The sequence below is a fragment of the Panthera onca genome, chromosome E2 (assembly GCF_046562875.1).
Source record: "Panthera onca isolate mPanOnc1 chromosome E2, mPanOnc1 haplotype 2, whole genome shotgun sequence".
In the NCBI taxonomy this organism is placed as follows: Eukaryota; Metazoa; Chordata; class Mammalia; order Carnivora; family Felidae; genus Panthera; species Panthera onca.
In genome coordinates this window covers 44,700,529-44,716,424 of record NC_138353.1, presented here as the reverse complement: position 1 = coordinate 44,716,424, position 15,896 = coordinate 44,700,529, and the positions used below count along the sequence as shown (strand labels likewise).

The following is a 15,896-nucleotide window of genomic DNA, read 5'->3' as shown; positions in this document are numbered from 1 at the left end:
GATTAGCAAGAGATTGGAAGTCTGACAATAAGTGCTGATGAAAAGCCTTATACACTTTTGGGGGCATATTAGATGGTACCTGCCAGCTCCATAAAGTTAAAGATGCGTATATAGTGCACCTCCCAAGATTCCATTCCTACATATCTGCCAAGAGAAAATCTTCTAACACACGCTGAAGAAGCCATATTCAAAGACATTAGTCACAACGTTTCTAGTAGTAAAAATTTGTAAACAATGTCCATCAATGGGGGAATGAGTAAACTGTGATACATTTATAAAATGGAATACTATGTAGTGCTTGAAATATATGAATTCAATCTTCATGTACAAATCCCAAATTATAATGCTAAAAGGAAAAAAAAAAAAAAGCCAGGGGAAACCTAAGTGTAGTATAATACGATTGGTGTATACTTGAACTTACACAAAACACTTGTACATTGCTGTGGCCAAACATAAATGGAATAAAAGCATAAAAGCGGGGATGGAAAGTAACCACACAGAGGTGAGAACAGAAGTTACCCCTGGGGTAGCACAGAAGGCAGCAGGGGAACTGGAGTGTGGAGCGAGGCCAAAGGAACTTCAAATGTATCCGCAACATTTTATCTTTTAAAGAAAAAGTTCTGAAGCAAATATGGCAAAATGTTAATATTCATTAAATCCAGATGGTGGTTTTTACGACTATTTTTTATCTTATTCTCTGAACCATTTTACACGTTTGATCTTTCCCGTAGTTTAACGATAATTTTAAGGGGGGAGAAAAGATCGTATCTTGAATAATGAAGGAAAGATTAATGATTATAAATTAAGCCTCAGGGCTTTCACTAACAGGGGTTAAAACACTATAAGCTGGAAATCCATTATTCATAGACTTTAAAAATAAAAGAACATTTTAAAAATCTTTACATCTATTGGGACTCTCTCTTTCCTAAGGCAACTCGATGGAGGGTAGTTTTAAACTAGCTTGTCCTCCCTGAGCTTTAGTATTTTTTAGCCCGTGGCCTGAACTCCAGAGACTTCGAGAGAATGAAATAGGAAGCTTCCACACGGCCTGTTAAATGGGAAGAAGCCCAAACCTCTTGATCTATATACTTCGTGGCCCCAAAACAAAATCAGTCAGATAAATTTCAAAGAAGGCTTAGAAGGAAGAAAGCCAACCGGGAAAGGAGGAGAAACAAAGCAGACAGGACATTTTCTTTCTCCAATGTCTTTCGTGATTACAGTCCATTGTTTCTTTTTCTTTTTTTAATGTTTGTTTATTTTTGAGACAGAGAGACACAGCATGAGCAGGGAAGGGGCAGAGAGAGAGGGAGACACAGAATGTGAAGCAGGCTCCAGGCTCTGAGCTGTCAGCACAGAGCCCGACACGGGGCTCGAACCCACGAACTGTGAGATCATGACCTGAGCCGAAGTCTGACGCTTAACCGACTGAGCCACCCAGGCGCCCCCAGTCCATTGTTTCTTAACAATAATCAGTGTTATTCTGCAGGGCTCTGCCTGTCTTTCCAGATCCAATCGGGAAAATACCACCTTGACATCACAAGGTAGGTAGGTATTTTGAACTGTAAAACCTTTTCAACCATGTATTTTAAAAAGTAACCATTCCTAGAGAAGAGAAGTCAGATCCCATCCCAAAAGCACTTTTAATCTATTAGCTTCTGCCTCAGGGCCCCTAATGGGCATGAGTCTCAAATCCCCACTACGCACTACAGGAATCTCATGAAACCTGAGGCCCACCGGTCTCAGCAACACTGTGGTGAACTCAAGGAATTGTTTCCCTTGCTAAAAGCAATTGGAAATGTTTGCATCCAAATTGCTCCCCAAAAAACTGACTTAGCATAAGCCTGGGCCAGGAAGGAGGAAGAAAGAGAACAGTGTTTAAAATAGCACCAAAGATTACAGACACACAAAGAATTTCATTATTGGAGAAAGTAACGGATTTATGGGGACGGGAAGGGAGAAGCCAAAACTAACTCTGGTATATTTACCCAAATCTGTTTTAAAAAATCAAACATATATTGTCCTCTGAACCTATCCTCTATGTAAATCTTGAAAAGTATGTTTTAAAAATGAAATATAACAGAGTAGAAAATATGAGTACATCAAACATAAGGAAAAGTATTATTTCCTGAAAAGTCTGTTCAGATAAATGTATACTATATGTACATGCATACTGGGTCACATCAAATACATTTTTTTTCTAAAGGGTGCAGTCAAAAAAAATGAAAAAAAAACGCTCTAAAACAAACCCATTTTATGCAGGGTTCAGATTAGAGAGACGCTCACAAACACCACAAAACCCAATAAGTAAACACTAGGTTTGAGGACTACTCATTCAGAGAAATGTCATCAGTTTATTGTCATTTTAGGTCTGAGAAATTCTTCCACATCTACATAAAAGAACCTCACGGGCCTGGGTGAAAGGTATTCAGTTACTCATTCAACGAATATTTACTGAGCATCTTTTATACACCAAGCACTGTTTTGGGTGCTGGCGATACATCAGTGAATAAAACAGAAAAAAAAAAAAAATTCCTGGTAAAGAACATAGAAAGATCCCCTCCTGGCCCTGGCTCAGAAATGGAAGAAGTAACCACTGTGAAATATGCCAAATGTTCTCCACAAGAATGGCCCATCTCTAGGGAAAAAGACTTTACCCAGAGCTTTATCCTAACTAGGGGGAGGAAATTTCCCTAAGGCCTTTCTAGCCTTCTTGTTTCACCTAAGGGGGAGAAAACAGTTAATAAACACTAGTGAAGGTCACAACCAAGAGACAAAGACCCATTAAAAGACTGAGATTTAATGATAAGATTGCAAAATACTCCCCCTCCCCCATATTTTCCTATCATATCATGGGTCATAAGAGTGGGTTACACCTAAAAGAGATGAAAGGTGCACACTTTGAGCTCCTGGGGGCCGCGCCTGGGAGGCTCAATCGGTTACACATCCGACTTCAGCTCAGGTCATGATCTCACGGTTTGCGGGTTCAAGTCCCACGACAGCTCAGAGCCTGGAGCCTGCTTCAGAATCTGGTATCCCTCCCTCTTTCTTTGCACCTCTCCAGCTTGCGCGTGCTCTCACTCTCTCTCAAAAATGAATATTTTTTTTAATTAAAAAAAAAAAAAAGAAAGAAAGTCTGACTCCTGATTTCAGCTCAGGTCACAATCCCAGGTTCGTGGGATTGAGCCCCATGTCCAGCTCCACAAAGAGCATGGAGCTTGCTTGAGTATCTCTCTCTCCCTCTGCTCCTCTCCCCCACTCATGCTCTCTTTCTCTTTCTAAAATAAATTTATTTAAAATTTTTTTATTTAAAAAAAAAAAAAAAGGACTTCTTAGGGAAGACCAAAGATAACCAAGAGACCAAAACAAGAACACTAGATGAATTTGAAGTTTCTGGTACTTACAGTTTTAGCGATCATTAAATACAAACCAACTCCTAACCAGATTAACATAAAATCCCAAACGAAAGGCCTATTAACCTCAGTTCCTATTACCCAATGCATCATGTCCAGCCTTCAATTAAAAATTATTATAAGGAAGGGGCACTTGGGTGACTTAGTTGGTTAAGCATCTGACTTCAGCTCTGATCTCACGGTTCATGAATTCTAGCCCCACATCAGGCTCTGCACTGACGGTATGGAGCCTACTTGAGATTCTCTTTCCTTTTCTCTCTGCCCCTCCCCCACTTGCAAGTGCGCATGCACAGACATGCGCGCACGCGCGCGCGCTCTCTCTCTCTCTCTCTCAAACTTTAAAAAAAAAAATTTAATGTTTTTATTTATTTTTGAGACAGCAAGAGACAGAGCATGAGCAGGGGAGGGGCACAGAGGGAGAGGGAGACACAGAATCCAAAGAAGGCTCCAGGCTCTGAGCTGTCAGCAGAGAGCCTGATGCGGGGTCTGAACTCATAGACTGTGAGATCATGACCTGAGCTGAAGTCGGACGCCCAACTGACTGAGCCACCCAGATGCCCCTAAATAAATAAACTTTTAAAGAAATTACAATTAGGGGCTCCTGGTGGCTCAGTCAGTTAAGCATCCAACTCTTGGTTTCGGCTCAGGTCACGATCTCACAGTTTCATGAGTTCAAGCCCCACTTCAGGTTCTATGTTAACCCTGCAGAGCCTGCTAGGGATTTCGTCTCTCTCTCTCTCTCTCTCTCTCTCTCTCTCTCTGTCTGTCTGTCTTTCTCTCTCCCTCTCACCCTGGCTCATGCTTTCTCTGTCTCTCTCAAAAATAAATAAGTAAACTTTAAAAAAAATTATAAGCAATGCCTAAAGGCAAGAATAACAGTGTGAAGAGACAAAGCAGTATCAGAACCAGACTCAGAGATAACAAAGATTTTAAAACTATCAGACAGAATTTAAAATAACTTTGGGGGTGCCTGGCTGGCTCAATCAGTTGAATGTCTGACTTTGGTTGAGGGTCTTTCTGCTCAGGTGATGGTCTCATGGTTCGTGGTTTCGAGCCCCATGTCTGTCAGGCTCTGTGCTGACAGCTCGGAGCCTGGATTCTAGGATTCTGTGTTTCCCTCTCCCTCTGCCCCTCCCCTGCTCACACTCTGTCTCTCTCTCTCTCTCTCTCTCTCTCTCTCTCTCAAAAATAACTATGGATGAATATGTTAATGATTCTACTGGAAAGAGTAGAAAACACCCAAGAACAGATGGATAATGTAAGTAGAGATGTGGAAACTCTAAGAAAGAAAAAAGAAAATGTTAGAAATCTAAAACAGTGTAACATAAACGTAGAATGCCTTGATGGGCTCATCAGTAGACAACGTGGCTGTGGACTCAGAGCTTGAAGATACGTCAGATGAAACTTCCCAAATGAAAATGCAAAGAGAAGAAAGAATGTTTTTAAAAGTCCAAGAACCGTGAGATAATTTCAAAATGTGCAAAATATGCATAATTGGAATAGCAGAAGAAGAGAGAACAGAGCAAAAGAAATACCTTAGGTAATAATGGCCAAGAATTTTCCAAAATTAAAAACCAATTAAAAAAAAATTAAAAACCCAAATCCAGGAAGCTCAGAGAACATCAAGTAGGATAAATACCAAAAACAAGAACAAAACAAACAACTGGACACACAATATTACCTTATTTAATCTAGACAAAGCTAAAAACAAAGAGAAAATCTTGAAAGAAGCCAAAGGAGAAAAAAAACCCCAGCAAACCTATACAGGAATAAGGATGAGAATTACAGCAGGCTTCTTACCGGAAACAATACAAGCAACAAGACAGCAGAATGAAATAGTTAAAGTATTAAAAGAAAAAACACACTAACCTAGAATTTTGGGGCCAGTGGAGTTATTCTTCAAAAGTAAAGGAATAAACAAAAGACTTCCTCAAACAAAAACACGCTCTGAAAGAAATTTTTAAAAGAAGTTTTTCCAGGAGAAAGAAATAATACAGGTCACTCATATCTACCAACAGAAAAGAAGAGCATGAGAGAAAGAATAAATGAGGCTCCATCCATTGGCTTCTTCAAACACTAAAAGACTGATAACATAGGGAGAGGACATGTGCCACAAGGGATGTCAGACAGAAACCAAATGAGAGATGTGTGGAGGTGACCAGCAGTCGGAGGAAAACAAAGCAGTTTAGGACAGGAATTTGAGATGGCAGTCGAAAGCAGAGAAAATTGTGGACAAGGAAAGTCTTGCTGGGAAGGTGACTTCTGAGCAAAGACCTGAAGATGGCGGACGGAATTGAGAATAGCAGTGGAAGAACATTCCAGGCAGATAAAAGAGCAAGGGCAGAAGCTCTTGAGGTGCTGGTGAGTCTTGGGAGGATAAACAACAAAAAGGGGCCAGCGCATGTCAAGGGCAGTGAAGGAGGACGAAAATGACAGTGGTAAGGGATTCAGTGGAATTTGACAAATTCTTCATAAGTAAAATTATTCTTAGTGAAGGGCGCCTGGGTGGCGCAGTCGGTTAAGCGTCCGACTTCGGCTCAGGTCACGATCTCGCGATCCGTGAGTTCGAGCCCCACGGCGGGCTCTGGGCTGATGGCTCAGAGCCTGGAGCCTGCTTCCGATTCTGTGTCTCCTTCTCTCTCTGCCCCTCCCCCCCTTCATGCTCTGTCTCTCTCTGTCTCAAAAATAAATAAACGTTAAAAAAAAAAAATTTTTTTTAAATTATTCTTAGTGAAATACGAAATGCTTTGGAGCAATGGTTCTCGATTCCTTGTGCACCGAGAATGAATGATCTAGGGAGTATGAAAAACAGACCAACAAAAAGGACAACCAAATCCCAGCCTCAGGGATTCCCATTTGCTTGGTCTGGAGTAGGGTGGGGTCAGCTGTGTTATCTAAAAATTCCCCCAGGGTATCCTAATATAAATTTGGGGTAAGAACCACTGGTTTACTGTTACCGAATTAGCCCACTGTACTAAGAGTAGGACTTTAGCTCTATCCAAATGTTCTAGGCAAAACCAAAATTATGCAGAAAAATTGCACAGAATAATATGCAGATGAAAAAAATGGGGGAATATAAAACTCTAGGAACAGAATCTAGTGAAGGAGCTCTGTGTCAGTAGTGGTTCCAAGGAGACCACATATTACACCACCTTCCATTATATCAACTTTTCCCCGGAGAGCCTGCCAGGGGCTCTCAATAAACATGACAGATTAAACACGTATATTTATCTCTGTCTGTCCCCTTCTCAAACTCCATCAGAAAGACAGAAAAGAAATACAAAAACAGGGGCACCTGGGTGGCTCAGTCGGTTAAGTGACCTTTGATCTCCGGGTTTGTGAGTTTGAGCCCCGCGTGGAGCTCTGTGCTGACAGCACGGAACCTGCTTGGGATTCTTTCTCCCTCTCTCTGCCCCTCCCCTGTTCGCTCTCTCTCTGTCTCTCTCTCAAAAAAAGAAATAAGATTTAAAACAAAAAGAAATACAAAAATACAAGCCCACTAAAAATGAATAGAAAACGAAACAACAGTTAAAGAGGGAGGCAACATTCTGGAAAGCGAGTTGAAACTGAAACCTAACTGCCTGAACCGGCTGGGGAGGCAGAGCTGCCGAGAAGCAGGCTGATGGCGCTGAGGGTCAATAACCGGGTCGCCAGGTACCTCTGAAAGTGAGAACCTAAGTGAGCCTAAAAACAGGAGAGACCAGTGAAAGCCTGTATGGAAAACAGAGTTCCCGGACCCCTTTCCCCACCAATTCAGCTAGGCAGTCACCCTCCCTAAACCTGAACAGGAGAGTTCATTTTTAGACTCTGGATAGATTCGACTACACCTGGGGATTTCAGGCACAGCTGAGGGTAGTGATAAGGCACCATGCAGATCCAGGAAGATAAGTGGAAGTCTACATCAGGAACTGTGACAAGTCGCTGGCCCCCCACCCCACTCACCTTCCCTCATTTGAGTCCTAGCACACAGTTCAGCCTGCTGGTACTTCATGCAGAAAGGAACACAATTTGAGGAGAGCCTCAGACAGAAAAGCCAGATATCAAAACATGCAGAGAAAAAAAATAACTGACAAGCTCATCCTAAAATGCGTAAGAAAATGCAAGGGATCCAGAATAGCCAGAATAATCCTGAAAAAAAAAAAGAAAAACAAAGTTGGAGGATTCAGGTTTCCTAATTTCTAAACTTACCACCAAGCCACAGTAATCAAGACCATGGAGTACAGGCATAAAGACAGACGTACAGAGCAAGTAAAGAAAATTGAGAATCCACAGACAAACCCATACTTTTTCGTCCAATTGATTTCAGACAAGGGTGCCGAGACAATTCAGCAGAAATAAGAGCAATAGTCTTTTCAGCGAATGGTGCTAGCACAATGGGGTATGCGTGCGCAAATGAAGGTGGGCCTGTGCCTCACACCTGATACAAAAATGAACTCAAAACGGATCAAAGACCAAAATATAAGGGCAAAAACTATAAAACTCAGAAAAAAACGAAAGGCATAAATCTTCATGACTTTAAGTCAGGAAATGGTTTCTTGGACATGCTATGAAAAGCACAAATAAATAAAAACAAGATAAATTTGTCTTCATCAAAATTAAAATTTTCTGTGCTTTAGAGGAGACCATCAAGGAAGTGAAAAGACAACCCAAAGAATGAGAGAAAATATTTGCAAAGCATGTATCTGATAAGACTCGTATCTAGAATAAAGAACGTTTACAACTCAGTAATAAAAAGCCAAATAATACAACTTAAAAAGAAATGCGCAGGGGCACGTGGGTGGCTCAGCTGGTTAAGCGTCCACCTCTTGGTTTCAGCTCTGGTCACGATGTCACAATTCGTGAGTTCGAGCCCACATTCCGCTCTGCACGGACTGTGGAGACTGCTTGGGATTCTCTCTCTCTTTCCCTCTCTCTCTCACTCTCAAACTTTTTTTTTTTAATGGGCAAAGGATCTAAACAGACATTTCTCTAAAGAAGAGATTAAAAAAAAAAACAATATATGAAAGGATGCACAACCTCACTGGTCACTAGTGAAATGCAAACATTTTAAAACCATACTGAGATACCCCTTCACACAAACTAAAATGGCCAAAATCAGAAAGTATACAAGAACAAATGACAGCAAGAACTTGGAGAAATCAGAATCCTCAAATAATGCTAGCAAGAAATGAAAAATGGTGCACAACTTTGGAAAACATCTTGGCAGTTCCTCAAAAAGTGAAACAGAATCAGGGCGCCTGGCTGGCTCAGTCAGTGGAGCACGTAACTCTTGGTCTTGGGATTGTGAGTTCGAGCCCCACGTTGGGTTAAAGATTACTCGAAGATAAAATATTTTTTAAAAAGTTAAATAGAATTTTAAGACCCTGCAATTCCATTTCTAGGTGTATGCCCAAAAGAACAAATGTGCATAGGAGGATTATTCAGAATTTAAAAAGGGGAAACAACCCAAATGTTCATGAACTGAGAAATGGATAAGAAAATGCAGTATATCCTTACAATAGAATATTCTTTGGTGAAAAAAGGAATGAAGTGCTGTTTCATTCTGCAATATGGATGACCTATGAAAACTTGACACTAAGTGAAAGAAAAGAAAAAAAAGGAAGCAGGCAAAAAGGCCCGATTATTATATGATTTCATTTATACAAAATACTTAGAATAGGCAAATCTGTGGAAAGAGAAAGGAGATCAGTGGTTGCCTAGGGCTGAGAGGGTCAGGGGGTGGAGTGACTGTTAATGGGTAAAAAGTTTCTCTCGAGGTGATGAAATGTTCTGCAAATAGACAGTAGTAAGTAACAACTACACAAACTTTGTGAAAAGGCTAACATTCGCTGAAATAACACTTCAAAGCGGTGAATTGTAAAGTATATGAATTATATCTCTTTTTAAAAAGCTTATAGTTAAATGAAACAGAGATCAAAAATAGTCTCAAAACAATTCAGAGATAAAATATTGCACCTAGGAAATAAGACAGAATGTAATTTTAAAGGAAGGAAGGAAGGAAGGAAGGAAGGAAGGAAGGAAGGAAGGAAGGAAGGGGCACCTGGGTGGCTCAGTCGGTTAAGCAGCTGACTTCAGTTCGGGTCATGATCTCGCAGTCCGTGAGTTCGAGCCCCACCTCAGGCTCTGTGCTGACAGCTCAGAGCCTGGAGCCTGTTTCAGATTCTGTGTCTCCCTCTCTCTGCCCCTCCCCGTTCATGCTCTGTCTCAAAAATAAATAAACATTAAAAAAATTTTTTTTAAATAAATAAATAAAGGAAGGAAGGAAGGCAAGCAGGCAGGAAGGTGGGAAGGCAAGCTGGCTGGGTGGTTGACTCAGAGAATAAGAAACTGCTCTTAGAAAGGACAGTGCTGACAGAAAAAAACAAAGCTGATAAAGTGAAGACACACGCTAAAAAGTAGAACCAAAAGAAAAAGGAGAAAAACAACTTTTTTAAAATAGAGAATTTATTTTATTTTATTTTATTTATTTTTTTTTTTTAATTTTTTTTTTTAACGTTTATTTATTTTTGAGACAGAGACAGAGCATGAACAGGGGAGGAGCAGAGAGAGAGGGAGACACAGAATCTGAAACAGGCTCCAGGCTCTGAGCTGTCAGCACAGAGCCCGACGCGGGGCTCGAACTCACAGACCGTGAGATCATGACCTGAGCCGAAGTCGGACACTTAACCGACCAAGCCACCCAGGCGCCCCTAGAGAATTTATTTTAAATGTCCACTGTCCAACTTAGAGTAAGTCCAGAAATAGAGAAGGGGGAAAAGGGGGAAAGAAATCAGCACAGAAATGTTACAGAAGATTTTTCTTAAGTTGAAGTACATACAGTTCCAGACAGAAAGAACCCAAGGAGTGCACAGAACAATGGATGAGAAAAAAAAAAAACACTCTAATGCACAATGCCATGAAATTTCAGAACAGGAGAACAAAGGGTAAACAAGCTTCCTGTCACATTTACAAACAAGAGGAATCGGAGCAGCATCAGACTTCCAGACAGTAATACTAAATGCAAGAAGCCAATGCAACGCTTTCAGATTTTAGATAAAATTATTTTCAATCTAGAATTCTATGACCAAAAAAAGGCATCAATCAAATATGGCTGGAAAATAATGGTGTTTTCAGATTTGTAATCTCAAAAAAATTCCTCCCAAACTGCTTTCCTCAGGAAGCTACTGAAAGATGTGCTCCAGGAGAGTAAAGAAGAAAGAGGATGGATAGTGGGGATTCACATGGGAAAGACAAAAGGAATTCTGAGATGAATGATGAAAAAACCCCAAGGTATTACAGTGTAACAGCCCAAAAACCAATCAGTCCAGACCAGAGAGTTTATACGAAGTGTTACCTCTAGATGAAAGAATGAAAACGGAAGAAAAATTACACGATGCATCTGATGCACTTAAAAAAGGAGAACTTTAGCTCTATCACAATGTTTGGTGCAGGGGTGCCTGAGTGGCTCAGTCAGTTAAGCATCCTTGATTTCGGCTCAGGTCATGATCTCACAGTTCATGAGTTTGAGCCCCACAATGGGCTCGCCTACTTGGGATTCTCTCTCTCTCTCTCTCTCTCTCTCTCTCTCTCTGCCCCTCCCCACCTGCGAGTGCGCAGCCGGGCACTCTCTTTCTTATAAAGGACTCTGAGTTGAAAGGGTCTCTCTCTTTTTTTTTTTAATGTTTAATTTTTTGAGAGAGATACAGTGAGAACCAGGGAGGGACAGAGAGAGAGGGAGACACAGAATCCCAAGCAGGCTCCAGGCTCTGACAGCATAGAGTGCGACATGGGGCTGAAATTTACAAACCATGAGATCAAGCCAAAGTCAGATGCTTAACCAACTGAGCCATCCAGGCGCCATGCATTCTCTCTCTCTTTCTGTCTCTCTCACACTCCCTCTCAAAGTAAATAAATAAACAAACATTAAAAAGAAAAAGTTTGGTGCAGAATTAGTGACAGGAACACAGAAAACTATGCAAATGAAAAAATCAGGAAACAAGTAGTAACAACAAAAAGTTGTATGAAAGGAAATGTAATCCTAATAAACTATGTGGCTCAGCTGTGAATAAAATTTATAATTATAATAGCATAAACCATTTAATCAAAACTTGTGATGTGGGAATACTCAGAAGATCAGGGTAGAATATGTGTTTGTGGAGACTGGCCAGAAAGAGAGCTAAATCCTCACTTTCGGTAAGTTAAAAGACAGTAAACAAAACTGACAAGCTAAAAAATAACAGTATAAGGATGTCACTCAGAAAGGCAGAAGTTGGGGTGCCTGGCTGTCCCAGTCAATAGACCATGTGACTCTTGATCTTGGGGTCATGAGTTCAAGCCTCATGTTGGGAGTGGAGCTACTTTAAAACCAAAACAAAACAAAACAAAAAAATGCAGAATACCATAAAAAAAAAGAAAAAACCGTTGAAAGTCATGAACTCTATAGAGCAAGAATCAAGAACAAAGAGGGGTGAAGCTAGGAAATGCTGTTGCGTTACAAGTCTTGTAATGCTATTTGGCTTTTTAAACTATGTGCATGTATTATTTTGGTCATAAATAAAATTTAAATTCAGAAAAGGAAAAGACTTCTCTTCAAATCAGGTCATAGGATGATGTCCTTGTTTAATTTTAATAAGAACATCCCGTCTACATTCAATTAGAGTAGTGGGTTGAATTGCAGCACCCAAAAAGGCATGTCTAAGCACCAACCCCCTGGAACCTGTGAAGGTGACCTCGCTTGAAAACAGGGTTTTGCAGATGCAATTAAGTTACAGATCTCAAGATAAGATCACCTTGAATTGAGTGGGTCCAGCATCCTTTTAAGAGACAGAGGGGAAAAGACACAGACACAGGACAGGAGGCCATGTGAAGACTGAGCAGAAATCAGAATCCTACAACTCCGAGCTAACAAACACCTAGAGCCACTAAAAGAGGCAAAAAAAGAATTCCCCTCAACCTCCCCACCTCCACCCCAGCCTAGAGGGATGAAGCCCTGTTGATCCTGACCCCTTAATTTCAAACTTGTGGCCTCCAGAACTGTAGAGAAATACATTCACTTAGTTTTAAACCATCAGGCTTGTGGCAATTTGTTACACAGATAAGGAGAAGGAAACTAATACAATGAGCAACAAAGGCTTTGGAAGATGTTAACCTCAACTGCCATCAGGCTGAAACTGCAAGTCCTCCTCTAAGAACACATCCTTTGGAGGCCCAACTCCCCCAGGACCACAGTAACTTCCTCCCAAAAATAAGCCCCTATAGTCACAGGGGCCATGGTCTTGCTCAAACTGTTTCTTAGTTGTGATTCCAGGCACAAAAGAGAATCCTAAACATATTATGCTTTATCTCATTATTTTTTTAAAAAATGAGTATTTTTCACGCTCTGTCTCAAAACAATTTTTGATCCCACTACTGACACAGCGAGTGATTAGCTTTAGAGAATTAAGAATAAGGTTAACTATTTTAATGAAAAGTCAGAGGATGAAGCAAGGAGAGCTACACTGGAAGAGTAGCAGGCAGCCTATCTCCAGTCTTCCCAGGAAAGCTTTACGATCTCCCTCCTCCTTTCCACCTCTTTCCTTTTCTGCTTGGCTAGGCCCCTCCCCCACCGGCCAATTTCATCCTCTTCCCTGCAGTGACAGGGGCACGCCTCAGGCCCTGCAAGGGTATCTCCGGAGGGCTCACAACCAAAAAGGAGGCTGGGCTCCAGCTCAGAGTTAGACTGTGGTACAACCTGAACTACCAGCTTGCAGGGGGGGTTATCAGCTCCACATTGAAGGTAACAAATAAAGCCCTTACACCTTTCATTTTAAATAAGAAACTAAATAAATAAGTAGGGGTGCCTGGCTGGCTCAGTCCAGAGAGCATGCGACTCTTGATCTTGGGTTGAAAGTTCGAGTCCCACATCGGGTATAAAGATTACTTAAAAATAAAATCTTAGGGGCGCCTGGGTGGCTCAGTCGGTTGAGCGTCCGACTTCAGCTCAGGTCATGATCTCATGGCTTGTGAGTTCGAGCCCCGTGTCAGGCTCTGGGCGGACAGCTCAGAGCCTGGAGCCTGCTTAGGATTCTGTGTGTGTCTCTCTCTCTGCCCCTAACCTACTCACATTCTGTCTCTGTCTCTCTCAAAAATAAATAAACATTAAAAAAAATTTTTTTTTAAATAAAATCTTAAAAAAAAGATAATACATAAAAAGCCAGCTTTCTTTGCCTATAATCCACAAGTGGTTAAAAGACAAGAAACTCTTGGTTAAGGTAGTAACTGCTTAGTTCTTCTCATTAGCAAAATTAAACACGTCAAGGGTCCACCAACAGGTTCATAGTTGCCAGAGATATCCATAAAGACAACAAAGATCTATCATAATCCTTTTAAGTTAAAATATTTGAAATACCTGAGATCAAAAAAGCAGGGAGAACATGTTTCAGTGTATTCTCCTGGGAACAGAGGGAGCTGAATAACGTGTGGTGCTGTGACACCAGAAGATGGGAGGACAGTAGCTGCTGTCACCTGCACTGAAATCTTCACTTGATCTCCACAGAACGGAGAGGGTACAATGAAAACAGGACTGGGTGGTTCTTTATTTTTAATATTGTTGAAATATAATTCACATACCATAAATTCACCCTTTTAAAGCATACAATTTAGTATATTCAAAGTAGTGCAACCATCACCACTATCTAATTCCATAACATTATCATCACCCCAAAAGAAACTCCATACCCATTAGCGGTCACCCCTCATTCCTCTCTGCACGGAGCCTCTGGCAACCACTGATTGACTTTCTGACTCTATTGTCTATTCCAATGTCTATTCTGGACATTTCAAATACATGGAATTATACAATATGTGGATATATGACATTTTGTTTACCCCTTCATCAGTTGATGGACAACTCAACATTTAGTTTGTTAGGATGGGTTGATTCTTGAAGCCAGGAGAGCATAATGGTCAAGGTCACCTTCTGCAAGAAGGCAGCCAGCCTCTGACTAAGCCCCTTCCAGACCCTCTTACTCACCCTGCCCAGTTCAGAGCCACGGTAACTGTTTCAATAATACTTAAGACCCCACTCTGTGCCAAGTCCTGGAAATACAAAGGTGAATGTCACAGGGTCCCTCTGGGACCTCGGATTTCTTGCTCTGAGAGACCCCAGTGAAATAAGTCTTCCAAAAGCTTTTGGCAAAAGAAAGCAACCACACGTCAGATTTAGCAAGCAAACGACAGCTCTTAGAACATCTGAAGCACCTGGTCCTTTTTATCACCCAACTTCAACAAAAACCTTTCAGCCAATCTTGAAGAGGTAAATAGGTTTAACCACTCCCTAGCTTTTGAGTGATACTGGACAAGTTACTTACCCTCTCTAAATCTCAATTCTTTATCTGTGAGATGAAGCTAATAATGTTACTTACAAGATTACTGTAAGGATTAAATGAGTTCTGTCAAGTAAAACAGCACACAGTAAGTGCTTCAAGTATTAACTACAAACTAAGCTAGTCCTTTTTTTTTTTTTTAATGTTTATTTATATGAGAGAGAGAGAGAGAGAGTGTGTGTGAATGGGGGAGGAGCAGAGAGAGAGATGGAGACAGAATCCGAAGCAGGCTCCAGGCTCTGAGTTGTCAGCACAGAGTCCGATGTGGAGTTTGAACCCACGAACCTGAGCCAAAGTCGGACACTTAACTGACCAAGCCACCCAGGCGCCCCCACGCTAAGCTGGTTCCTGATGCTAAAATTCTAAGCTCTGCAATTCCTCAAATTCTTGACTCAGCCTTGAGTGAAGAAACCAATGAACACTGATCTCAAGGTAGCAGATGAGCCAGGGAAGAGCAAAAACTACTCACCAGCACCAAGATTTTAATTTTAATTAGCCAGTTGTGGAAACAGGCAGAGCTTCTCATTTATAATTATAGATCCACCCATGGTATTCACTTCTTGAAAAATGTGGAAGAAAAGGGTCTGTTCAAAACAATTCCTCTTTTCCTTCACATTCTCATGCTTTTCCAGTTATTTCCAACACTAATTCTTCTTTCTTGGCCTCTCTCCTGCAGCCAGCATTGAGTTACCTTCCATTCTCCAAAGGTCCATATTGAAAAACAATCAAACAGAACGGAACTTTGCCAAATGACATGCGTACAAAGACCAAGTACATAAAAAGAGAGAGGGAAAGACAGGGGAGGGCCTATCTTTGGGAGCACAGTGGAATTACAGGCTAATAATAAAAGAGACTGGAAGCAGATCTCACAACAAAACGGACGCAAAAGGCATGAGTGCCAGAGGAAGGAGACACCTGCCCCAGGTCAGGACTGCTGAGTCTTAGTGTTTGGCATTTTCCTGGAAGTAGTTATTAACACTTGACTTAAATCATTGAGTGTTTACAAGCTTGTGGGGAAAAGTAAGGGACTAGAACTTTTGTCTCAATTTTTTTTTAATGTTTGTTTATTTTTGAGAGACAGAGTGCAAGCCGGGGAGGGGCAGAGAGAGAGAGAGAGACAGAATCTGAAGCAGGCTCCAGGCTC

The 15,896-nt window shown here is 41.1% G+C and overlaps 1 protein-coding gene across 1 annotated transcript in view; it reads right to left on the bottom strand.

The window, feature by feature from the left end:
- WWP2 (WW domain containing E3 ubiquitin protein ligase 2) overlaps nucleotides 1-15,896 on the bottom strand; it is a 151,288-nt gene that overhangs the window by 130,379 nt on the left and 5,013 nt on the right. The gene's annotated exons all lie outside the window — the stretch shown is intronic.